Genomic DNA, 25,652 nt, shown 5'->3' on the forward strand with positions numbered 1-25,652 from the left:
TGCTTTGGTGCTGGTAAGGTGGGAGATTTTTACAGGGTAAAAGGGATTCTGAATAAGGAAGGCTATCACTCTATTTTGCAACGCCATGCCATACCCAGTGGACAGCGCTTGATTGGAGCCAATTTCATCCTACAACAGGACAATGACCCTAAACACACCTCCAAATTGTGCAAAAACTATTTAAAGCAGAAGCAGACAGCTGGTATTCTATCGGTAATGGAGTGGCCAGCGCAGTCACCAGATCTGAACCTCATTGAGCTGTTGTGGGAGCAGCTTGACCGTATGGTACTCAGAAGTGCCCATCCGACCAATCCAACTTATGGGAGCTGCTTCTGGAAGCGTGGGGTGAAATTTCCCCAGATTACCTCAACAAATTAACAGCTAGAATGCCAAAGGTCTGCAATGCTGTAATTGCTGCTAATGGAAGATTCTTTGACGAAAGCAAAGTTTGATGTAAAAAAAAATCTTATTTCAAATACAAATCATTATTTCTAACCTTGTCAATGTCTTCACTCTATTTCCTATTCATTTCACGTATGGTTGTGAATAAGTGTGACTTTTCAGGAAAACACAAAATTGTTTGGGTGACCCCAATCTTTTGAACGGTAGTGTATTTATTTTATTTGTCCTTATTTCTTTGGTGTTTTTCCATGCTCACTCATTTATTCAGCATCTTCTTTCTCTTATTAATTGTAGATCAGTTTATTAAATGTCAAGTTTCTTTTATTGGACCTCCAGTAGTTCTGCTTTTGCTTAGCTGTGGTTTTTTGTTTCAGTGTAATCTGTCTGATCAAGTTAAGCTGTTGTCCTGTTTTTTTTTTTTCAACACAATCTTTCAGTATATTTCACCTGGTTATCAGCCTCTGTGTTTATGTCCTCCACTGTTTTTATTCCTCCCAGTTTGCTTTTTAATGCTTGACTACTGTTCCCATATCTGAATACTCTCTAGTCCTCCATGACCAGAAGTATTGCATTTTGCAGCGCCACGTCAGTTAAGATATCCTTGCTCTTGATGTAAGACCATTTCCTTTTAAATATTAAACTTCCCATCTCAGCGTTCTGCCTCAGTCTCTCGCATATGGGTCAATCTAAGCTCCACATTTCCTGCCAGATTAAAGGGCTTCTAAACGTAACTTGATGTACATAATCTTTGCAAATGTCATTAATAACAGCTCTCTGTGTTTTTAGTAATTAAACATGGCATTTAACAACATTTACAGCCCATAATCTGAACATGGATGAGTAAATTTCTTTGACACAATAACAGACCTGATCTTTGGTGAAACAACTTCTAAAAAATTGCCTCACAAACAGTCATCATATTCATTTTTCTTTGTGTTTTTGTGCATTAGAATGAAATTAGCCATCTGCATTTTATCCATCTCCACACGGTCCATTAGGTATTATGTGACTAAGGGTTTTGTTCAGGGAACCCTCAGTGCCGATCTATCATTAAAACAACAACACAATCTTCTAGCAGATATTTTAGTTTCTGTGATACTTTTCTATGGTCAAAAGATTTTAGAGTTTTTGTGTGTGTGTGATTTCCTGACTCCGGGGAAGGAAAGAGCAAGGTCTCAGCTCTTTGAAATCCAGACATTTCTATAACAAGCAGTGCTGAGTGAGTGACAGTTTGACCACAGAAAAAACAAAATAAGCTTTGCCAAAAATGACCAAATCCTCCCCTGTGATGGGCATTTTGCCTCAGAACAGATTATTTGTACTTCAAATGTAAAATTGTTACTCCATAATTTCATTACTTTAGTGTTTACATTGGGGTTCCCCTCTGAATATACGTTCTATCTCATCTGTCTCACTGTTTTTGTCTCATGTGATCATCAGTGGTCTCACAGTCTCTCTCCTCTGTTCAGCCAAGTATTTCATCACTGTGTTTCTGAGCCTTTTCCACCAACTGGGTTGCTGAGGAATATCCTTCAGAATCTTGTAAAAAAAAAAAAAAAAGCAACAATATCTAGTTTCATCTGGTGCCTTTGTATAAATTTATATTGCATACTATTGCTGGCGCTGGTGACCCGTTTCAAAGCGTTTACAATAATAACTCAGAATGCATGAAAATTACACTGGTAAAATGTTTACCAGCTAAGATTTTCCACAATTCAACCTCCAAGTTCATTTTATGGACATAGTGAGCACCAAAGCACAATTAACACAGATATAGCAGCATGTCAAAATGTACATATGACAAAGCAGTCCCAACAAGCATGTCTTTATTACTGCTGTTCAAAAAATACCTATTATTTCGAGAATTAAAAAAACAACAACTTTGAGTCATGTTTGAACTGATGCAGCTTGGGCTGTGTTTTACTCACCCAATTTTCATTTATATATTCACAAACTAGAAGGAGTTAGCTTTCAAATAATGTATCACACATGTAATTTTGGCTTACATTCCTCAATTATTTGCTTTCCCGTTTGGGTATGCAAAACAGGCGAATTTCCCAAAATGAGGTGGATGTTAAGAGGATAAAAGATATAATTGAAAAAATACATAGCTGCCAATGATTTTATAAAAAATTTACTAAAACAGTAATAAGCAGATACAAATAAAATGAATAATTTATATGTATGTGTGAATCATGAGAACATGTTTCACATGCTGCAACATTTAGACCGCAGGGTGATAAATGTGGATTAAACAGTAATGGACGAAGAACTCAATCGTAGGACTCAAATAAAAGTATTAATTCTCATAGTCAAATCTTACTCAACAACAAGTAAAAGTTGTTTGGTCAAACATCTACACAAATTAAAGTCTTAAACTAATCTCTTTTGAAAATACTTCAGTATTCAAAAGTACAAATTACATTTTCTAATATCAATTTTAAAGTACGTTGTAAATTTAGGAGACCAGCTGATGTTGTGATACGCAGAAACATGTGCAACAAATTCAACACCACCTGTAAAGAACTGTATCATAAAAATGGCACAAAAAAGTGTCTTTATTCTCCTCACACTTTCACTATGGAATAGAGGTATAAGGTGAATCTATTACCACAAAAAAGTACAACTCTGATTGAGAACTCATCCTACTGAACAACTTGACCACATGGCAACAACTAACACTTTAATAAAATTTATAAACTACAAATAATATCTGCCCTGAGTTTCTCACATATGGGGAATGTCATTAAATCTCTAAAACAGTGGTGTCCAAATTCAGTCCTAAGGGCTGCTATCTTAAATGTTGAAATTCCATTTTAAGAAAGAAAAACCTCAACAGCGGAATATAAAGATAAGCTTATCCAAAAGCAAAAAGTTTAAAAAGATAAAAAAAAAAACCCTTTAATAGCTGCTTTTTTTTTTATCTCTGCTTCTGTCTCCTTGAACCCCAGTCGGCCTCAGCAGATGGCCGCTCACACTGAGCCTGGTTCTGCTGGAGGTTTCTTCCTGTTTAAAGGGAGTTTTTCCTCTCCCCTGTCCCTGCAAGCATGCTTAGTGTGAGGGATTGCCTCACACTAAGCATGTCAATACAATAAACTGGTTTTCCTTAGATAGAAAACTGAATCAATTTGACTGTATGATCTGGTTGATCTGTAAAGTGCCTTGAGATGACATGTGTTGTGAATTGGCGCTATATAAATAAACAAAAATAAAATGAATTGAACAAGTAACACGCAGCATCCTCGAAATGTAGTGGAGTAAAAGTTATAACTACCCCCACAAAAAACTACTCAAGTAAAGTAAAGATACTCAAAAAATTACTTAAGTACAGTAATCAGTAAATGTACTTTGTTACTTTTCACCTCTGGCATTAAACATCATGAAACCCTGGATCCATCATTATTTGTGTCAATGCTTAGGTTGGATAGTTATTCTGTAATGGTTTGGGGAATATCAAACTATTTAGTACCAATTAATGACCGAGGAAATACCACAACTAGCCTGAGACTCTTTGCTGACCTTGTCCATCCATATCATATAGGCCTTCAACAATGTCCAACCAGGAAGATAAAGCACAGTGGCCATCAATCACTGGTTCCTTGAACATGACAGCAGGTTATCTATATGTGAATGGATTCCACAGTGGTGTGATCTTAATCTTATATCATACCTATGAGAGGTGGTGGAGTAGGAGATATGGCCTTATGGGATGTTAAGCTAAAAAGTCTCCCTGGATAAGTTCTGCAATTACATTGCTTCATTTTAACAGAGAAAAACAAATAAGAAAAGAAATGTTTGCTTAAATTCCATGGGCAATTACTTTTGGGTGGATTAGGGGCAGGATACTCAAAATTTTAACTCCTACTGTAAGTTGATTATTCAAATAATCTAAAGAAATCTACTGACTAAAAAGATATAATAACGTCAGCCAGACTAATAAAAAAAAGATACAAAATACAAACTGGGTATAAATTTGTGACCATTGTAACTGGTTGGCATTTTGAGCAATAGTCCAGCTTTTTATTTATCCTAATGGTTACATTTGTGAAGCCATCAACCTTCCTAAATCAAACAACAATTACACTGACATTTAATTTATTTTTGAGATCAAAAAAGTATTTTTGAATTCAACAGAACTAAATTAAATGGTGTAAGCTGCGATTTTTATTCCATTATTGCTGCAAGCAAAGAACATGTTTTCACAATGAAAATTTGGAAAAGAATAGATCAAAAATGTTTTTGGGAGAAACTTTGCTGTTTTCTAAAAATTTTTAATTTCTTCTTTTTTTTCAAATTTCTGTTTTTCAGATTAAGCTTTACAAACCTCTCTCTTCAATTAGAATTGTACATTCTCTCACTTTTGAAAGTCGGCCTTCTTCTGGAGTGATAAGCAAAATCCTGCATGGTCATCAGTAACATTTTTAAAGGTCAGTGTGCGTAATATGCAAATGTGTGCACTGGTCTTGTGGTGGAGAGGAGCATCACCAGGCCAATACTATCACTAGGGTGAAGCATGGTAGTGGCAGCATCATGCTATGGGGAGGTTATCAGCTGAAGGAACAACCAGACAAGTTAGAACAGAAAAATGATGAAAACACCTAAGTAGCAGTTTCATCCTCAGACTGGAGTAAAAACCTGAAGAACACAGCTGAAGATCTTAAATGAGTGGATCAGAACCCTGCCTGGACTTTGACCCAATTCAGAATTTGATTGATTGATTGACTTGTTTGATCTCACAGTGGAGAAATGTACTTGTTACATCAGTTCAATAGTCAAAAAGAAGAAGAAGGTGCCAAAAGGAGGAAAATGTGCATGGGGTATATACAGTGCGTCCTCATATATCTAGTATATGACAGCTGAAGTCTCTTATTTAGCAAGGTTATTATACAGGGTTATTGCACAGGGTATTTAATGGGTATTAATACAGATGGGTATTTATATGTATAGCTATTGCACTGGGTATCAAATATAAAAAAACAGGCTATTGCACAGGGTATTAAATGTAAATTGTACAAGTTATTGCGGTTGTAGTGTTGCATTGTAGTCTGGTTGCAGCAGGGATGGTTGCAGCAGGGATGAATGACCTGTGACTCAGTGTAAAAGTCTTTCACTGAAGGAGCTGCTCAGCTCCTCTACAGTCTGGTGCAGATGGTGAGAGGTGTTGTCCATGATGGATGGAAGCATGGACAGCACCCTCCTCTCAGCCACTTCCTCCACTGAGTCCAGAGTGCAGCCTAGGACAGAACGACCTTTCTCACCTGACATGATGCTTGAACCAGAGACCTTTAAGCAAGCGACAACTACGGACACAGAAGCAGATTTAGAAGGTTTATTTACTGACATTTTTGAAGAAGATTTTGGACCATTGAGCAAGGGAGAGAAACAGAGCTTGGGCTGAAGCAGAGAAGGAGAGCTTGTGTTATCTGGTCCTTTTCAGTGGATTGAGTTTGTGATGGATGGAGGGTGGACAGGCAGGCTGGTGGATCCAGTAAGGAGTCAGCCTGAGAGGTGACAATTCCGGAGCTGCAAGGAGATGGAGGAAGCTGGCTTCACTTCTGATCCAGGTGAGCTTCAGTTCTGGTTCTGTGGAAGACGTGAGCAAGCAAGAATTAGGAGGACTCACTAGGAGTTTAGATTGCTACTTAGTTTGACCTGTTTACCACTTAGAGAGCTGAACAAACTGACAGCTTGCTCCAGGAACTCCTCCCTTATAAAGAACCCCGCTGATTGCCGACAAGGAGTACAAGCTGGAACCAATCAGCCCGCCATCCTGTAAGTAAAGAAACCAAGAAACCTAACATCACCAGTTTGTTCAGTCTCTTTCTGTCCCGCTTTGTGCTGCCAGGGGCCCAGCAGATGACAACGTAGAGGAGGGTTGATACTGCCACAGAGTCAAGCAAGGTTTTAAGCAGGGACCTGCTCACTCCAAAGGACCTCAGCCTCCTCAGGAGGTGGAGGTGGCTCTGGCCCTTCTTGTAAAGGGCGTGGGTGTTATGAGTCCAGCCCAGCTTTTTATTGACATGAACACCCAGATATTTGAAACTCTTGAAAAATGACTGCACAAATGTCTAACATCCAACATGATGGAGCTTGAGTACCGTATTTTCACGACCATAAGGCGCACCGTACTAAAAGGCGCAGTCTCAGTTATGTGTCCCATTTCTGTATTTAACACACACATAAGGCGCACCGGACTATAGGGCGCATTTTTTATATACCGGTACATGTCCTCTACTACCTTTAAATACCTCTACTGCGTATTTTAAAAATACAGCGGGCCCAAAACTGAGTATGACTGTGCTTTATTCATGTATTTATTACAAAGTATTAATCAAACCTGCGTGCTGGCCGTGAGACAGACACATCGCAGATGACACAGCGCTGTGATTACTCCTAAATTAACTTAAAATCCTGAAACCTGCCGACGGAATATGTTCGCTTTTATTGCCGGTATCCTGATGCCTGCAGTGTAAATTATTTAGATGAAAAACACCTGCCAGCCGCCGTGTGAGGCTGCTGTTGAAGGGATTTACTGTCGGTGTACCGCTGGTATGTGGGGGTCTGAGCGCCTCCGACAGAAATAGATAATCTGGATGAACTGACTGCAATTAAGTTTTCAGGTGCCTTTCTCACTTAAAAACATATTAAAACTACTTTATTCCCACTGATCACAGCAAATATAGCTGCAAGATTTAGATTATTTAGATGAAAAAACACCTGCCAGCCACCGCGGTGAAGAGGAGGAGACACGGCCAGAGGCTGCTGTTGAATTAAGTTTTCAGGTAGAAAAATAGAGCGGGAGCAAAACTGAGTATGATTGTGCTTTATTCATGTATTTATTACAAAGTATTAATCAAACCCATCAAAGTCATCATCCTCTGTTTCTGAATTAAACAGCTGCGCTAAATCAGACATGCCAGTTTCCCCTTCTTCGCTGTCAGAGTCACTTTCCGTGCAGCGCGGCTCCTCAGAAATAATGCCGGCTTTTGCGAAAGCTTGAACAATAGAGCCAGCAGACACGTTAGTCCAAGCATCTACAATCCATCCGCAAACGGTGGCGTAACTTGCCCGGCGCTGCCTTCCACTTATCGTGAAACTGTGCTCTCCGTCTGTCATCCACCGCTCCCACGCCGCTCGCAGCCTTACTTTGAACGGCCGCTTCACACGGATGTCGAGCGGTTGAAGTTCCTTTGTCAGACCCCCGGGATAGCGGCGAGCACAGCGTTTATTTGATTCACCTTTTTTTTTCACATCAGCTGTGAGATGGGCACGCAGCGATGGTGATGCGTGGAAAAAAGCACCTGGTCTCCTCACATACACCTGCCTTTCATCATCTCCCCAGCCCGTTTCATTTGCGTTAATATCATATGTCATCAGAGCGCTGTGTCTGTCTCGCTGTCAGCTCCCAGATCAGCTTCTCTGATTGGTTGATGCGGCGCGTCCAGCAGCAAAACTGCGGCGCGCTCCTGACGCGCTGCACCTGCAGCTCAAAACGCGCTGCAGGACCTTTTGCTGCACCTATACGCGCGTCAACCATTGACTTTGCATGTAAACTCGCTGCTTCTGCTGCACCTACTGGGTCCGGTTCACACCGATGTCGAGCGGTTGAACAGCGAGCACAGGGTTAATTTGTTTCCCCATGTTTTTCACATCAGCTGTGAGATGGGCACGTATGGAGTCACAGATTAACAGCGATGGTGATGAGTGGAAAAAAACACCTGGTCTCCTTACATTCAGCCACTCTTTCATCATCTCCTCAATGAGGTGGTCTCAAAAGTCGCAGTTACAACACACATAAGGCGCACCGCACCATAGGGCGCACTGCACATTTTGAGGGAAAAAAAAGACGTTTAAGTGCGCCTTATAGTCGTGAAAATACGGTATATATATTGAGTATATATATATATGTATATATATATATATATATATATATATATGTATATATATATATATATATATATATATATATATATATATATATATATATATATATATATATATGTATATATATATATATATATATATATATATATATATATATATATATATATATATATATATATATATATATATATATATATATATATAAACCTTTTAAATTCCCTCAGGGACCACAACCAGCTCCATTAAATAAATATGTGTTGATGACAGCAAACAAGCTGTGCTGTATGTAGTAATCAACTCAACAACTTGCCATTTTTAGACAAGAAGTGTCAGTTTAATGAGCTGTCTTGTCTGTGGCATTCGTCTGCCTCTCACGCAGCTTGGGTTTATTTAGGGCTTCACTTGCCATTCCTTACTTTGGAGACAAATCATTTGCAAATTGGAAGTCGGGTGACTAACAGTGCACTTAATGGATATGGACACTTAAAAAAAGATCAGGTTATTATAATTTTCAATACGGCTTCCATGCTTTAAAAAAAAAAAAATTATTTATTTTTTCTGCTTTTCGCTCTCTTTATTTTGCTTTTCTCTTTTAACAAAATGCAGTATATTATGAAAGTCTTTTCACGTTTGTAGACATTTTAAGACGAGAATGATGTTTGCATTATTTTTTTCAACCTGAGCAAAGAAGTGCTAAAAACAAAACAAAAAAATCATGAAGACAAAAGAGCCCAGTGTTGTAAAGAGTGGGAAGTTGTTTCCTTGGGAACATGTCAGATTTCCATGACTTTTCTTCTTGTGTAAAGTGGGATGATTGCAACAGTAGCTGACTGACTGTTTCTCATGAATGGATCAACTAAGACTGGTTGTTTATCTTTTGACCGAACCAAAGTCCACTGAAGTTTAATTCCTGGTGGGGATGAATGAACAGTGAGTAGAGATCATGTTTAAATGGTTAGTCAGCTTATGCTTTTATTTCAGTTGAAGTAGCAGTTTTACTAAGAAACAGGTCTGTCAGGTTTTTTTTTGGTATCTTTTGATTTCCTTTTTAAAGTTTGCTGTATTCATATGGCATGAGGTACTTTCCACAAATCAGAAGGGGATAATGAACTATTAATTTGGCCATCCCAACCTATGAGATTCAAACCAAAAGACACACGTAGCACATTTATAGAATAGAGGACAAAGGGGATAACAGCGATTTGTAAACTTGTAGAGTGCGAAACATTTAAATCTTTCGGTAAAATAAGAAGAAAGTTGAACTGAATTACAGATTTTTTTTTTCAGATACCTACAGCTAAGACACTTCTATACCAATGAGGTTCAGAAAGAACTATCGGATGCATACATGAAAACCCAGCAAAAATAGTCTTTACGCTGTATAAAATTCTACAAAATGAAAGGGAAATAACACTCTAGAGGCTGGAGGGAATTTGGCTGGAAAAATTTGATACGCTACTTTATAACACCTCAGTTACAAATTACTCCACACTCAGTAACATTGTTGGAGGCAATGTGGACAGATGGGTGCCAGTCACCCTCATATATTTTGGTAATGCACAAAAATTCAAACCTACTGGGATCAAGTTGTTCAGGCTATAGAAGACGTAACAAGATATCCAAGGACCCACATATTGTATCATTAGGTTGGCTGGAGATTGACAATATACTAAGGAAAGACATCTATCTCCTCAAAATCCTGATAGTGGCAGCTAAAAAGACGGTTACCAGAAATTGGTTGGAAAGAGGCTCTCCACACCTGACACGATGCAAATCAATAGTAGGGAAAATCTTCACAATGGAGAAAATGACCTACCGCCTAAGCATCGAGTCCAAACACCTGGAACAACACAGGAGAAAATGGCTTTATTACAAAAATTGGAAAGGACTTACCCTCAGTTAGACTGAAACACCAGATAAAACTATATAAGAAGACCGGCACAACCCCCCAAACCCCCTAAAAAATTACTATGTTGTACCTTTCTTCTGTTTTTGTTGCAAAGTAAAAAAGTACTAAATAAAATGTAAAAAAAAAAAAAAAAAAGTTTGTGGTAGTCAGTGTATCCTCACTTTTACATGACTGATTTCTTTCACATTAAATTTGAACTTGTTAAAGTTGAACTTATTTCTTCTAGATTCATTTTAGTCACCCTTTAGTTTTCTATTTCAATGTTGGGTATTCATTGCATCATTAATCGTTATCCTGATAAATTTCAGTAGCACTAAAAGACTATTTTGATTTATCATCTAAACAATAAATTAGAATTGTGAATGTTAAAAAACATTATAAAGTTGATAAAATGCACACTTTATTTTTTTTTTCATTGGGCCATTGGAAATTCAAAGAAAATGATTAAAAGTGGTTTCCATGGGACACTTATCTATGCAACTGGTATCCTGAAGAAGGCTATTTAAAATTTGTACATTTTAAGAATTTAAAGAACTAAAATGAATGAATGAATTTTGATGAAAGGCCATGATTCTGGTGTTATTTTAGGTTTTGTTCTAGTTTCCTCTTTATTTTGAGCTTTAGGGTTTTGTTTTGTTCACTTTTTAAGATTGTCTTTCCTATTTGAAATTTTTTCCTTCAATTCAAATTCAGAAATAATTTCTTTATCCCAAAGGAAAATTAAATAGGTTTCTGATTGAGGAATTTCAATTTTTCATCTTGTCCCAAGTCTGTTATTAGTTCTGGTATTTTGTCTTCCGTATAATTTATTTTTTATCTTCACGTTAGTTAGGTGATTTATTTTTTACACTCTTTGATATTCTTTAGTCCTTTTTCACAAATTCATCCGATCTTAGTTTCTTTAATGTCTGGTTTGATTTGCTGGATCAATTTAATCATGTTTAGGGGTTGCCTTTCTTGTTTTTTTATCCAGGTTAGTTCACCCGTGACCAGCTGTTTTTTGCTCATGTCCTCTGCCACTTATTGTAAATACCTGTGAGATTGTTTTTACCCTTCATGGGTGAATGCCGCTACCATGCTTTGTAACACCAAGAAAAATTTTTCTTAAAACAACTTTCAACTCGCCTTTCTGCTCCATCCTGCCTGTTATGGAGTGAATTATGTCCATTATTGTTTAAAGCAAAAATAACAACCCAGAAACATTTAGTAATCAAAAATGTATTAGTTTTCCTTTTTTGTTTTTGGTTCATATTTTGGTTTTAAAGTTTTTCTGTTTTTTTTTTTATTTAATTTTTTTGTTCACATTTCTTTTTTAGACTGAGTTTTATAAATTAATTTATTTCTTTTCTAACTTTGTTTTTCAGATAACTCTCTCTGCAGGCGATCCTCTGGAGTGATGAGCGAAGATGCATTTCTATTGGTCGGCGGGACTTAGCAACAACATTGTATTAGTCATGTCAAGAGTACGCATTTGTATTGGGCTTGAAGTAAAGAGAATATGATCTCCATCCATCTTCTTCTGCTTATTCTCTTTGCGTCGCGGTGGGGCCGGTGTCTATCTCTGGCAGTCTGTGAGCGAGAGGCAGGGTACAACACAGAGACACACAACCATGCACACACATGCTAACATCTGCATGCAATGCATTGAAATGCAATTGGAAAAAAAAGGCTATTTTGAGGCTATCTGAAAAGCAGAAATTTTAAAAACTATAGAAAACATCAAAGTTAAACTCAAAACCTTGTCTTTTAAAATGCCCTTTCTGGATTGTAAGTTTGTTTTACATTTTCATTTTACAAATTGAGTTCTTTGCTTGTAAAAGTAATGAGAAATGAGGGCTTATGGTTCTACCAAAGCTCTAGTTCTTAACTGTAGAATTGTCAGTAAAATATATATATATATATATAAAAAAAAAAACAAGAACAAAGGAAAAACCAACAAATAGCCCAAAAAGCTTTGTCTCCTTCACTCCCTGATTAGTCCTTGGACCAGCTGAAAGCATTTTATTTTCTGACCTCTGTGTTTTACGGGATCTTTAAGTAAAGCTCTGTGTGCTAAAATGGTGCCATACCAGTTGATGATTTAGGATTATTCACATTTGCCAGATTTAATGGTATTTGGTTCTGATGGCTTAGAGAACACAATTCAGTGAGTAAAACATTTTACACACCGTGAACAGCTATCACATCTAATTTTAGAAGTCATCCTGACTGGTTTGTAAAAAAATAAGGCTTAGATATCATTTAACACCCTTTTAAACCGTGTTTCAATAACTACATCATGTGCTAAATACACAAAATGGTAGCTAACACTTACCGAGACAACTCGATTGAGATTCTAATTCAATTTCCAACAGAGTTCAACAACATTCACCAGCCTGATGTATCTGCAAATAAGCTATGAAATATATTCTAAATCCTTTTTATGCTTAAATCACCTTTTATCGAAGATTTACCTCATTTCTATATGCTGCCACCGAGTGGTGAAAATCGGAGTTGCACTTGATTTCCTAATGTCTGCAGGAAATGCATTACATTGAGGTAATAAAGGGGTTAAATAAACCGGGTTACAATAGATTCATTCGGAAAACAGGAAAACAACATTTTTATATTTCATTTGATTTAATTTGGGGATACATTCTTTTGTACCTTTCAAAAAATGATGATGGACCATCCTCCTGGTGCCATATAGGCTATAACAGTCAAGTGGAGCGCCCTGCCCGTCAAATATTGAAAGGGAGCCTGACCAAGCGTCCAAATGTGACGAGTTGGGACGGAGAATGTGTTGGAATATTTTCTAAATTGAATACTTCAATACTTCAACTTGAGTAGATGTTTAAACGAGTAACTTTTAATTGTAGTTGATTAAGTTTTTAATAGTATCAAGTACTACTATTGAGTACTTCGTCCACCACAGTGGAGATTATTTTACTCCAAAAATCTGAATGGTTGTGTACATTGATGCAAATCAGAATGGAGATCAGAAAAAAGCGGCTTTTGGATTGAAATTTCTTTCCAAATTCAAATTCAGATTTATTGCACAATATTTCAAACTATAGTAGAAAACCTTAGAAAGCGGCCAGTGAGCTTTAGAACTCGCTCCTTTGCCTGATTAAATGCAAACTTTGACTGAACTCACCTTTGGGTGAGGATAAAAATATATTACTGCAGAAAAACGTGCTTTGTTTGATGCTAATTAGCTGGTGCAGTTAGCAAGCTTTTCTACTGTAATTGATCTCACGCACGCGTGCGTGCGCACGCTCACCCGCTGCCATGGAAACGGAGCACCAGCCATTTTTAACCCATTTCTAACCTGAACCTTGGAGATTGAAGTTGCTGCTTTCTGTGGTTTGCTAACCTGCTAAAGATTGGCTTCGCACCGCTGGACAACTGGTTCCTGGATCATCTAGAAGGTATATGTCACTCGTTTTACTATGTTAATTAAAAACAGAAATGTTATGTGAAAAATTATTAGTTTTAAGTTTTTTCATGGAAGTTGTGACAGCTAGCTTAGCATCTAGCATCTTTGACATCTCAGAGATTAAAAGTGTTTTGTGTTTTTATCAGGAATATTAACAGTGATTTAGTCATTTAAAAAATATATTTGTGTTTAAGAAAAACACCTTTGTTGAATTTGAGGTGAAATGTTTGTAAACTAGATGTGCTAGGTCTATGATTTTTTAAAAATGCCCTGAAAATAAGTTTGCTTTGTATGAAAATGTTGGTGAAATTACATTAAATAAATATAAAAAGACACTTGAAGGACATTTAGCATAATATATTATCAAGCTAAACTGTTTATTCTTTTGTATTTGATAAAAAAATATATATAATTTTGAATGTTTTGGAAGTTGACTGAATTTCTCCTGATAAACAACTGGGAAATAAAAGACAAAGATTCTCAAGTTGTTTAATTTAGTTAATGTGTTTAGGAAATGTTAGGTTTATAACCAGTTTTTTATTTGAAAAATATATTTGATATAAAATATATTTGAACTTGAAAAGGAAGTTCTTTTTTAAAACATGCAGTGGTAAACATATTGGTCTCCATGGATACCTTAGTAGAATGCATTAAACAGGGTTTTAAGGTAGCATATATTTTTGATTTTAATGGAAGGTCAAAGGTGTTAAAAATTTGTGATTTTAAAAGTTTCTGGATTCAGAGGATCGTTTTTGGTGAGTTTGGTATCAAATTCTTGCAAAACAAGTTGGCGTCTGGCCCCTTCTGTCAGAGAAGGACTCGAAGAACAAGTATGGTCTCCTTAATACAACAATAAACAACTTTAGCTTTTAAAATTATTTTGAAAGGCAACGTATTTCTTGTTATATTAATAAAACCCTAAACATTATCATTTTTTTTTTAGTTTTGTTTCCTAAAACAATTTCATGTTTTGCACTTGACTAAAAATCAGATCCTTTACATTTTTGGGCAGTAAAATGTTTAGAACTTGGCAGAGTTTATTATAAGTGCTGTCATTGTGAGGAAAGCGTAAAGAATAAATGTTTGATTCAATATATTATTTAAACGTGTTTCTGCAGCCCTTGTTTTGATCTTCAGGTTAATGTAAATAATTGAATCTTATCTGTCACCAGAAATAATAGTTTGTTTACAGATGACTTCATCATTTTCTAGATCTTCAAAACATTTAACGCTGGATGGTTTCTTCTAAACAATTAAAGGTTCTGTATAGGATCCCCTTTCTTAGATTTGTAGAAAAAAATTGAATCTGAATAGTTTGGCATAAAGTTTGCTAATCTCCATTTCTGCTCTGGGCTTCCTATGTGTGTTAATTAAGGATGCACTGAGGAAGGGGTCTGATAAGCTGAGGTTCTGATTCTGATCATTTTACATCTGAAATTTAAAGCCTGAAGTTTTTAAACCTTTATTTTTTTTAATTAGGATAATTTTCTACTTATAGTAAATAAACTTCAAAGATGTATGATTATATTACTAAATCACCCTATTAAGCTTTTTTTCTGATAAAGAAATATATTTAATGGATCAAAACAATTTCTAATTTGGTAGTATGAGTTTAATGCAAAAAATGTTTACTGACAGCTTAAAGTGTCCTTCAATCTGAACTAATCTAGATGCATAGTCTAGGTCAGTAGTTACCAAAGGGGGGTGGGTGCCTCCTAGGGGTAGGGCTGGGTACCGAACATCGGTTCTTTTATGGTACCGACCGAAATGCTTCGGTTCTACAGAGTATCGAAACATGCCTTGTCTTTCGGTACCAAGTTTCGGTGATTGGCTGTAACACTTAATCTGATTGCGTCATTCAGGAAAAATAGATACGTGGTCACGCCTACAGCCAGGGTTCATGTGTATCTGTTGTGAACTGGTTGCGAGCGTCGTGGAACCCCTTTAAAATGCCCCCCAGGTCAAAAGTGTGGCTTCACTTTACTAAGACTGATGCCAATAGTGCGCAATGCAATACATCGTGCATGGAAACAATTTAAGAGCAGAAAGTTGCTCAGTGTTTGACTGCAAGAAGAGCGGACCACAGCCAGCGCAACCATCCTCCTCTCAGCAGCCCGTGGGCAGAGCAAAGCCAGAGCGGAGTGAATCATGCTGCTTTCACACCGAACGCAACAAGAGCAGCAAAATCACGTCTGCTGCTTCCTTTTTTGATGTTATACCAGCTTCTGACGCGCGGCTGAAGCAGCTTTGCTGCTGTGGCTGCGCGGTTGAAAAGTGGCTCTGACGCGCGTTGGGCGGAGCTACTCTATCCTTTATTTGCCTTGAAGCTATATTTGCTGTGATCAGTGGGAATAAAGTAGTTTTATTATGTTTTTAAGTGGGACAATCCACCTGAAAACTAAATCAGTGCAGTCAGTTCATCCAGATTACCATCCTGCCTTCCAATATTATTTCTGTCGGAGCCGCTCAGACCCCCACATACCAGCGGTGTGCCGTCAGTAGGATCCCATTCAACGGGCTTGTTTGTCTCCTGAGAAAGCAGACATGTTAATTTTTCTAAAGAAAAACTGCTAAGTAAAAAGGTCCTCACAATGTTACAGTGAATATTAGACACTGACTTGTTTGCAACTGTTAAAAAAAATTATGTAAGAGGAAAAATGTAAATGGAAAAATCAGAGCTTAAAATAAAACTCAAGATTTGTACTTTATTATGTTGTGTAATTTTCTTTTTCTTCGAATTGATATTATAAAACTGGTATCGAAAAAAGTATCGTTCAGGAACCGGTATCGAAGTGAAGGTATCAGTATTGGTACCGGCACCGAAGATTTTTGAACAATACCCAGCCCTACCTAGGGGGAGCTCAGTCTCATTGCAGGAAGCGTGGTAGAAATAAACTAAATAAATGGACCATTCATTAATTGATAATATTCTGAAAATAAATTCTAAACCCTACTAAACAGTAAAATAAACATTTACATAAAAAAAAAAAATTAAAATTTAATGGCAGTCTTGTGATTTAAAAGATATCCTCAATGTGATGGTGAAGTAATTAAAATCCTCCTCAGGCTGATAATCATATACGCACATATATACATATTTTTAAATATTTCTGTGTGTATTAATTTTTGTATTATTGTGTCTTTTACAACAATGTCCATTTTTATTTTAAAACTAACCAAACCACTAACATTCTTAATATGTTTTTTATTGGGTTATTTTAGCTCACAGATCGATGTTCTTATTGATTAAATCTACTTTAACCTGACAAACTCACACAGGCACATCCAGCAACCTAAAATAAAGCATTAAATTTTTTATTTAATGTTCCTTTATCAACGTTCCTGGTCTAATGACTTCTTTCCCTCACTGTTCCAGTCGCCGCCCTTCCTGACCCGGAGCTCCCGTTCTGGATTCAGGAACTGGGTAATTTTAATTTCAATTTTAATAACCTCATGGGAGGACTGAGGAGAAGGATGAGGAGGTTGAGAGAACAGTTACACATTGAGGAGGTGGAGGAAGCTTCTTCTGATGATGAGGAGGAGGAGGTAGAGGCTGAAGCAGTAGTGGTGGAGGAGAATGAGGAGGTGGAGATACAGGATATTTTGGGGGTAGAGGTTAAGGACGAGGTTGAGGATGAGGAGGAGGCTGAGGACGAGGAAGAGGTTGAGGACGAGGATGAGGAGGAGGCTGAGGAAGAGGTTGAGGAGGAGGCTGAGGACGAGGTTGAGGAGGAGGCTGAGGATGAGGATGAGGTAGAGGTTGAGGATGAGGCTGAGGACGAGGTTGAGGATGAGGAAGAGGTTGAGGATGAGGCTGAGGATGATAGGTATTTTTCTAGTGAGTCTCTTGATGAGGAGGAGGCTGAGGAAGAGGTTGAGGATGAGGACGAGGATGAGGCTGAGGATGATAGGTCTTTTTCTAGTGAGTCTCTTGATGAGGCTGAGGACGAGGTTGAAGATGAGGAGGAGGCTGAGGAAGAGGTTGAGGATGAGGAGGAGGATGAGGCTGAGGATGAAGGGTATTTTTCTAGTGAGTCTCTTGATGAAGCTGAGGACGAGGATGAGGAGGAGGCTGAGGAAGAGGTTGAGGATGACGACGAGGATGAGGCTGAGGATGATAGGTCTTTTTCTAGTGAGTCTCTTGATGAGGATGAGGACGAGGTTGAAGAAGAGGTTGAGGATGATAGGTCTTTTTCTAGTGAGTCTCTTGATGAGGCTGAGGACGAGGTTGAGGATGAGGAAGAGGTTGAGGATGAGTATGAGGACAAGGCTGAGGATGATAGGTCTTTTTCTAGTGATTCTCTTGATGAGGCTGAGGACGAGGATGAGGCTGAGGATGATAGGTCTTTTTCTAGTGAGTCTCTTGATGAGGCTGAGGACGAGGTTGAGGATGAGGAAGAGGTTGAGGATGAGTATGAGGACGAGGATGAGGCTGAGGATGATAGGTCTTTTTCTATTGAGTCTCTTGATGAGGCTGAGGACGAGGTTGAGGATGAGGAAGAGGTTGAGGATGAGTATGAGGACGAGGATGAGGCTGAGGATGATAGGTCTTTTTCTAGTAAGTCTCTTGATGAGGCTGAGGATGAGGCTGAGGATGATAGGTCTTTTTCTAGTGAGTCTCTTGATGAGGCTGAGGATGACGAGGAGGATGAGGAGGAGGCTGAGGAAGAGGTTGAGGATGAGGGTGAGGACGAGGCTGAGGAGGAGGCTGAGGAAGAGGATGAGGTTGAGGACGAGGATGAGGAAGAGGTTGAGGATGACGACGAGGATGAGGTTGAGTATGAGGAGGCTGAGGAAGAGGTTGAGGATGAGGAAGAGGTTGAGGATGAGGCTGAGGATGATAGGTCTTTTTCTAGTGAGTCTCTTGATGAGGCTGAGGACGAGGTTGAGGATGAGGATGATAGGTATTTTTCTAGTGAGTCTCTTGATGAGGCTGAGGAAGAGGTTGAGGATGAGGAAGAGGTTGAGGACGAGGATGAGGCTGAGGATGATAGGTATTTTTCTAGTGAGTCTCTTGATGAGGATGAGGAGGAGGCTGAGGAAGAGGTTGAGGATGAGGACGAGGATGAGGCTGAGGATGATAGGTCTTTTTCTAGTGAGTCTCTTGATGAGGCTGAGGACGAGGTTGAAGATGAGGAGGAGGCTGAGGAAGAGGTTGAGGATGAGGAGGAGGCTGAGGAAGAGGTTGAGGATGAGGAAGAAGTTGAGGACGAGGCTGAGGATGAAGGGTATTTTTCTAGTGAGTCTCTTGATGAGGCTGAGGACGAGGTTGAGGATGAGGAGGAGGCTGAGGAAGAGGTTGAGGATGAGGATGAGGCTGAGGATGATAGGTCTTTTTCTAGTGAGTCTCTTGATGAGGAGGCTGAGGAAGAGGTTGAGGATGAGGAGGAGGCTGAGGAAGAGGTTGAGGATGAGGAAGAGGTTGAGGATGAGTCTGAGGATGAAGGGTATTTTTCTAATGAGTCTCTTGATGAGGCTGAGGACGAGGTTGAGGATGAGGAGGAGGCTGAGGAAGAGGTTGAGGATGACGATGAGGATGAGGTTGAGGATGATAGGTCTTTTTCTAGTGAGTCTCTTGATGAGGAGGCTGAGGAAGAGGTTGAGGACGAGGATGAGGCTGAGGATGATAGGTCTTTTTCTAGTGAGTCTCTTGATGAGGTTGAGGACGAGGTTGAGGAAGAGTTTGAGGATGAGGACGAGGATGAGGCTGAGGATGATAGGTCTTTTTCTAGTGAGTCTCTTGATGAGGCTGAGGACGAGGCTGAGGACGAGGATGAGGCTGAGGATGAGTATGATAGGTCTTTTTCTAGTGAGTCTCTTGATGAGGCTGAGGACGAGGCTGAGGATGACGAGGAGGATGAGGCTGAGGACGAGGATGAGGATAAGGACGAGGATGAGGCTGAGGATGATAGGTCTTTTTCTAGTGAGTCTTTTGAGGTATCTAGTGAGTTCTCCGGATATGACACCACAAGCTCTGAGGAAGAAGACGATGAAGATTCCCCGGACTGCCAAGAAGACCGTGCCTCTAGGAAAAGGAGAAGAGACGAAGATGAGGAAGATGATGAAGACAATGACCACCTTCCACCTCCTCTTCGGTTCACCCTGAGGATCCCCCCCCCTTCAGACTCCCTTGGAACCACGAGGAGCCGGAGGATTCCCCGGACTGCCAAGAAGACCGTGACTCCAGGAAAAGGAGAAGAGAGGAAGATGATGAAGAGGAGCCCCCTGGGAAGAGGCCTTGTTGCGAGAGGCATGTTTGAGAATAGGGATTTCAAGAACCTTCCTTTAACGCCTTCAACAATCTATTTTATTGCTGATTTGGTGACTTTTGGAGGTGGGAAGGCTGAAGGACTGGAAACAGTCACACCTAGATATCATTTATAGATTGTTTTTATATCTGGCAGGTCTAGGGATGCCTTAGGTAGCGTCTTGCACCCTGGCTTTTCTTTACCCCGCTGCTAGATTTATTTTTTTAGATGCTAAGGAGTCTGGCAGGTCTAGGGATGCCTTAGGTAGCGTCTTGCACCCTGGCTTTTCTTTACCCCGCTGCTAGATTTATTTTTTTAGATGCTAAGGAGTCTGGCAGGTCTAGGGATGCCTTAGGTAGCGTCTTGCACCCTGGCTTTTCTTTACCCCGCTGCTAGATTTTGATGTAAGTTTTAGATGTTAAGAATTTCTGTTAGCACAGACATCTGAGGAAATGATAACAACTAATAAAGCAGAAATAGTCTAACATGCTCTACATCTAATGTGGACATTCTGCTAGATAACAGAAGGAAACCCAAACAGTTTTGACAAGATTAAACACAGAATGGAGGCAAATCAACAAAAACAAATAAATAAAAAACACAAAAAGACAGAAATTAAATCCTGGTTAAAAGATCAACCACAAGGAGGCAAACCAATTCAACGAAACAGCTGGACATCACTGCTGAGGACAATGGAGGAGGTCAAACTTAAACCCTAAAGGAGAAAAACAGGAAAGAATGGAACAGAGACACAGCTTGTGGTGATCATCAGTTGGTGTGGTCTCTGGGATGCTGGTGAGAAGGTAGAGAGATGACGCTTGGTGGGGCTAATTGATTTAGACCAGTTAGAGGCAGAGGACAGGACTGATGTGAGGATTTGAGTTAGGAGAAGCACCGACTGTTAGAAACGGCTTTCCGGTGTGACTTGGTCTAGTTCTAGATGTTCCTCTGGTTAGTTAGTTTTCAGGCCTAGTTGGAGGGAAAAGAACCCTCTGCAGAAATATTCTCCATATCATCTAGGCCTGTCCTGACCGCAGTGGATCTCTTCTGTGTTTTTTGAATCCCATGTTGGACCGAGCCTCTCCAAGCTTTGGGCCATCAGAAGATGCTGATGAGATCTGCAGCGACCAAACCAGAGGAGGATCGTCTGGGCTGCTGACCTTCACAAAGGGTGAGAGCATGTTCAGTAAGGAGCAACAATAATCCATCTTTTAAATATGAAGTTAAAAGTTCAGATGGCCTCACTTAATTTTTCATGTATGTTCAGACACCGTGGACGTCCAAAAGCAAAACTCCTGTGAGGAACCGGGACATCCAGGATGGTGAGGTGCTTTCCAGTCCCCACCTGAGGACGGCACAGAGAAAGACTGGAACAGAAAACACACGGAGTAAGACTTTATCAACACGACAGCAGTCATTGAAACACAGAAAGACTAAGATTATGATGAAAACAACATCCTGCCCCAGATTTCAACTTGGTGTCGAGGAAATTCTGTCGATTAATTTGTCTTATTTTTACAGGGAAAGCAGGTTGAACAGCTAGCAGTGTTCTAGCAGTCGGATCACATTGGAACAGAATCCATCCACACATGTTTGGAGGTATGTTGGTTTGACTAGAGAAACATCACATGCAGATAGGTTAAGACTCTGAGGATGCTTTGCTTCATTTATGAAGGAGCTGAAGAAGAGGACGGAGCACACAGTCCACTAAGCAGGAGAAACATGGCTCCTCTATTTGTCTCTCCAACATTCTGGAGTCTAAAAAACGTTGACGACCTCGCAGCTAAACCATCAGTCTGCTACACCCAGGAGAAGAAGGTAATGAACCTTTAATACTTCCAGATGTTCATCAGTATTGGTGAAGATACTAAAAACAGATCCAGAACAAACAGATACAAACGCTACAACCATCCCATCAAGGTGGTCTAACCTTTAATATTCATCTTTCCATCATGAATTGATGTTCACCTCTATTTGTATCTCTGTAACCAAACCTTTATCAGAACCAGAAGTTCTGACTTTTCCATTAGACCACAGAGAAACAGTTAAGAAGCAGCTTCTGATCCAATATGGGAGAATTTTGGCCTGGTTGATCTCTGAAGGGTTTTTTAGAACCTATTAAAGCAGAGAAACGACCGACTGTGTGGAAGTAAATCTGTGTCGATGCGATTTCAATTAAAAATGCCACTGAAATTTAAATGTTGTATATTTGTACTTACTGTTTCAGTGTTAAAATATATTCAGAACACATTTTTGACCTAAAAAAATTAATTGTCATTATTTCTACACAGTTGAAATTTCATTTGTTATTTTTTTCTTCAAGCTAAAAATTCACATTACTATTTCAAAGTGATTACATTTTCAATACTTATTTTTCAGTAAAATTTTTGAGTGTTAAAAAAATCTGCATATAAAAAAATTCAACCTTTCAAAATTCAAACTCAATATTTTCAGCCTCCTGAGATTCAACTGGCTCTATTTCACCGTCTTAAATTCTGCGTTTAAATTCAGTGTAAAAAGGGAAGCCAATCCCGTTACGTTTTCTTAGTCACGTGACGCTTGTGGCGCTCATACTGTAGGTAAACCAGAATCACGGAGCCGATCATGCAAGCTAACGCTAACTCAACGGTGAGTTTATTACTTTCATTTTTCTGTAGTTGAGGCAGCGTTAGCTAGCATGACCGGCTCGGTCATGCTGGTTTTCCTTACCGCATGAGCGCCACATGCGTCACGTCACGTGACCAAGAAAACGTAAGGGGATTGGCTGGGTGTTGGACACCACAATCCATTGCTAATGTCTGTGACCTGAAATAACCCTTCCCTTTTTACACTGAATTTAAACGCCAAATTATTTTTTATATGCAGATTTTTTTAACACTATAAAAATTAAACTGAAAAATAAGTATTGAAAATGTAATCACGTTGAAATAGTAATGTGAATTTTTAGCTTGAAGAGAAAATAACAAATGAAATTTCAACTGAGTAGAAATAATGACAATGATTTTTTTTAGGTCAAAAATGTGTTCTGAATATATTTTAACACTGAAACAGTAAGTACAAACATACAACATTTAAATTTCAGTAGCATTTTTAATTCAAATCCCAGCGACACAGATATACTTCCATAGACTGTAGACTCCAACAAATGCAGCATTTTCAGGCATTTTCTCCAAGCATTGTTTACGGTTATCACTTCTGTTAACTTTAGGTTCTCCCTGTGTGTTTCCCTCTTCTATTGGTTAAAGTTACACCTCTCCCAGTGTTTATGTGTTTAAATTTCACATACTATCGTGTTCGTTCACTAACTCCTGTTTTTTTTTTCCAGATAAGGTCATCTGCTCCTTGGACCGGTGTCTATGTGATTGGCTGTGCTTTCTTGGATTGAATTCTGTGAATGCCATGATAAACTGTATTTATCTTTACCATATTGTAAATAGGATCTAACCGGATGTTTGTGTTTAGATTTTATTCTGTGTTTTTTTTTTTTACTTCTGTTACATGTTTCTGTATTAAAATTGTCATGTTAATTGCCTTTAGATGACATTTGTTGGGACTTGTTTCTATTTTAAAACTTATTTATATTAAATCCCCTTACTGGGTCTGGTTCTGTTTAAGTATGCTTCCTGTCGTTTTATCTTCATCTGTTATTTCTCACTATAATAAAGGTTTCATTGCAGTAATGTGAACAGGATCTGTTTGTATTTTCTGGTTAAGTGTCTTGAAATAAGTTGTTGTAAACTGATTCTTTATAAATAAACCAAACTGAAGTCAAATGGAGCAAGAGTCCTAATATTACTATAGTACAGCGCTTTGGCAGATTGGTGGTTATTACTGTTTCCCTGTTGGGGGGTCTGACCTGAGAGCTCATGTTAATAGAACAATTGTTCTTGTCACCTTGCAGTGTCAAAACAAATTAGCCTTAAATAAGGACAGTGAGACGTTCCTCCTGCAGTTCTTCTCATTTTATTGACCTTATAGACAATCTGGGAGTTTAGCAGCAGAGCAGAAGGGACACATCAACACTGAGCCACACAAAGAACAACAAACAAATATGGGAGGATAATTAAAGATTAATGTTAAAATAAAACAGTAAAAAATTCAATCAACTAGGAAGAGAGCAGGAACTAAATACTTAGTGAACCCAAAGGCAAACAGCTTTGGTTAATTTGAATAAAACTTGGTTTTAAGGTGATTTTCTCTTCTTTAAACTATACCTTTATATCTCTACCATACTTGGTCCCTCAGGGTTGCATTGCTCACTCCTTTTAGCAGAAACCAACTAGTTAATGTTTCCGGCTCTATATTCTATCAAAAGAAAAGGGGAAAATGGATTTAAATGGATTGATGATCCTAAACTCACATTTAAACTGGTTTTGGAATAAATTAAGCAGCTTTAAATGAACTTGTGGAACCTTGGCCATTGTCATGTCTGGATGAACACGTTAAAGGCTACGTTCACACTGCAGGCATTGACGCACAGTTCAGATTTTTTTAGGAAATCTGATTCTTTTGCGTGGTTGATCTCATTTCCAAATATGTAATCTTCTGTGTGAACTGAATTCATTCAACTTAAGTGTCACAAGGGAGCGTGTTCTATGTTTACAGAAGTAAACATGAAAGGTAGAGCTGGAGCACATTTGCAATCTTTAATTTCTTTCCCAGCCCCAGCCCGCCATTTTGACCCGGGAGCAGAAATACACATTATACATTTCATTATAAAGGCAGAAAACTAGACTCAACTGAACAGAAGAGGTTACAGGACCTCCAAGACAGCCGCAAGGCTGAAATAAAGGTGTAATAACACTGATACTAATTAGATTTTAGATATTCTTAGTGTCACATAATAAAACTAATTGTTGTGTTGTAGGACAAACTTTATTCCCTGGACCCTATCCAGAAGGACAGAATTCTGGATAGAATGGTGCAACGGTCACCAGGAATGATGATTGACGTCATGCATTTCCTGGACGTTCCAGAGAGCCCTGTCTTTGTCCCTGACCCAGCTGGTCTACACTGGTGCATCTGTGGCAACTGCAGAGAAATGGACACAGATCTGGAGAGAAAGTGCTGTCGGCAGTCACCACAGGACTGTGTCAGTAAAATGGGCCATATGGACTATTATATTTTGGATGAGGGTGTGTTGGGGCTGGCTCATGCTGCATGGAACGACATCTTTGCCCTGGAGGATAACCCTGAACCTGGGGTAGACCAGCGGCAGTTCAGGCATACAGCTTACCGTCAGTTTGTCCTGTGGCAGCAGGGACGCCTGGGTGTGGGCAACAGGGTTGTGATACCCAGCTGTTGTGTGGGTCGCATTAGGGATAAATTCCCTGACCCAAGGGGCCAATACACTGGTTTTAGGGTGCAGCGCTTGTTGTAAAGTTTTCAAATAATTGTACATAGTTCTATTCTATTTTTTATATTTTTGCTTTATAGACATACCAGCACAACACACATTGCTTTCAAAGTTTATTTACAAATAAAGATCTGTACATGTTTCACCACAAGAGAAAAGTGCCTCCTAACTTCCTATTTACAGAATTCAAATGCTTTGGATCGTAAACATCCATCTGCTCAGTCCTCTAGATCCTCTGTGTCTCTGTGGACCAAGTCCCCACCGGACACATGTATGCTTACAAGTTCAGCTGTAGGTGGTGGCTGTTCCGGTGCGAGCAAACCAAGGCGCCTTGGGTCAGCAGACCTCAAAGTCTGCTTGCGGGGAAGGCCTTTGCAACTTCCCAGCCTCCTTGCCAGAATTGCCCTCTGAAGGTCAGGAATTTAGCTGTACTGC

At 39.0% G+C, this 25,652-nt stretch overlaps 1 long non-coding RNA gene across 1 annotated transcript; it reads left to right on the top strand.

The window, feature by feature from the left end:
- Nucleotides 1-20,149: 20,149 nt before the first annotated feature.
- On the top strand, nt 20,150-23,603 carry LOC119787800. The gene is made up of 5 exons (XR_005281374.1): nt 20,150-21,032; nt 21,129-21,249; nt 21,383-21,460; nt 21,537-21,679; nt 23,187-23,603. It is a non-coding gene; the product is annotated as an uncharacterized LOC119787800 (long non-coding RNA).
- The last annotated feature ends 2,049 nt before the right edge of the window (nt 23,604-25,652 follow it).

Source organism: Cyprinodon tularosa, unplaced genomic scaffold (genome assembly GCF_016077235.1).
Source record: "Cyprinodon tularosa strain WSP-4 unplaced genomic scaffold, ASM1607723v1 ctg301, whole genome shotgun sequence".
Classification (NCBI taxonomy): domain Eukaryota; kingdom Metazoa; phylum Chordata; class Actinopteri; order Cyprinodontiformes; family Cyprinodontidae; genus Cyprinodon; species Cyprinodon tularosa.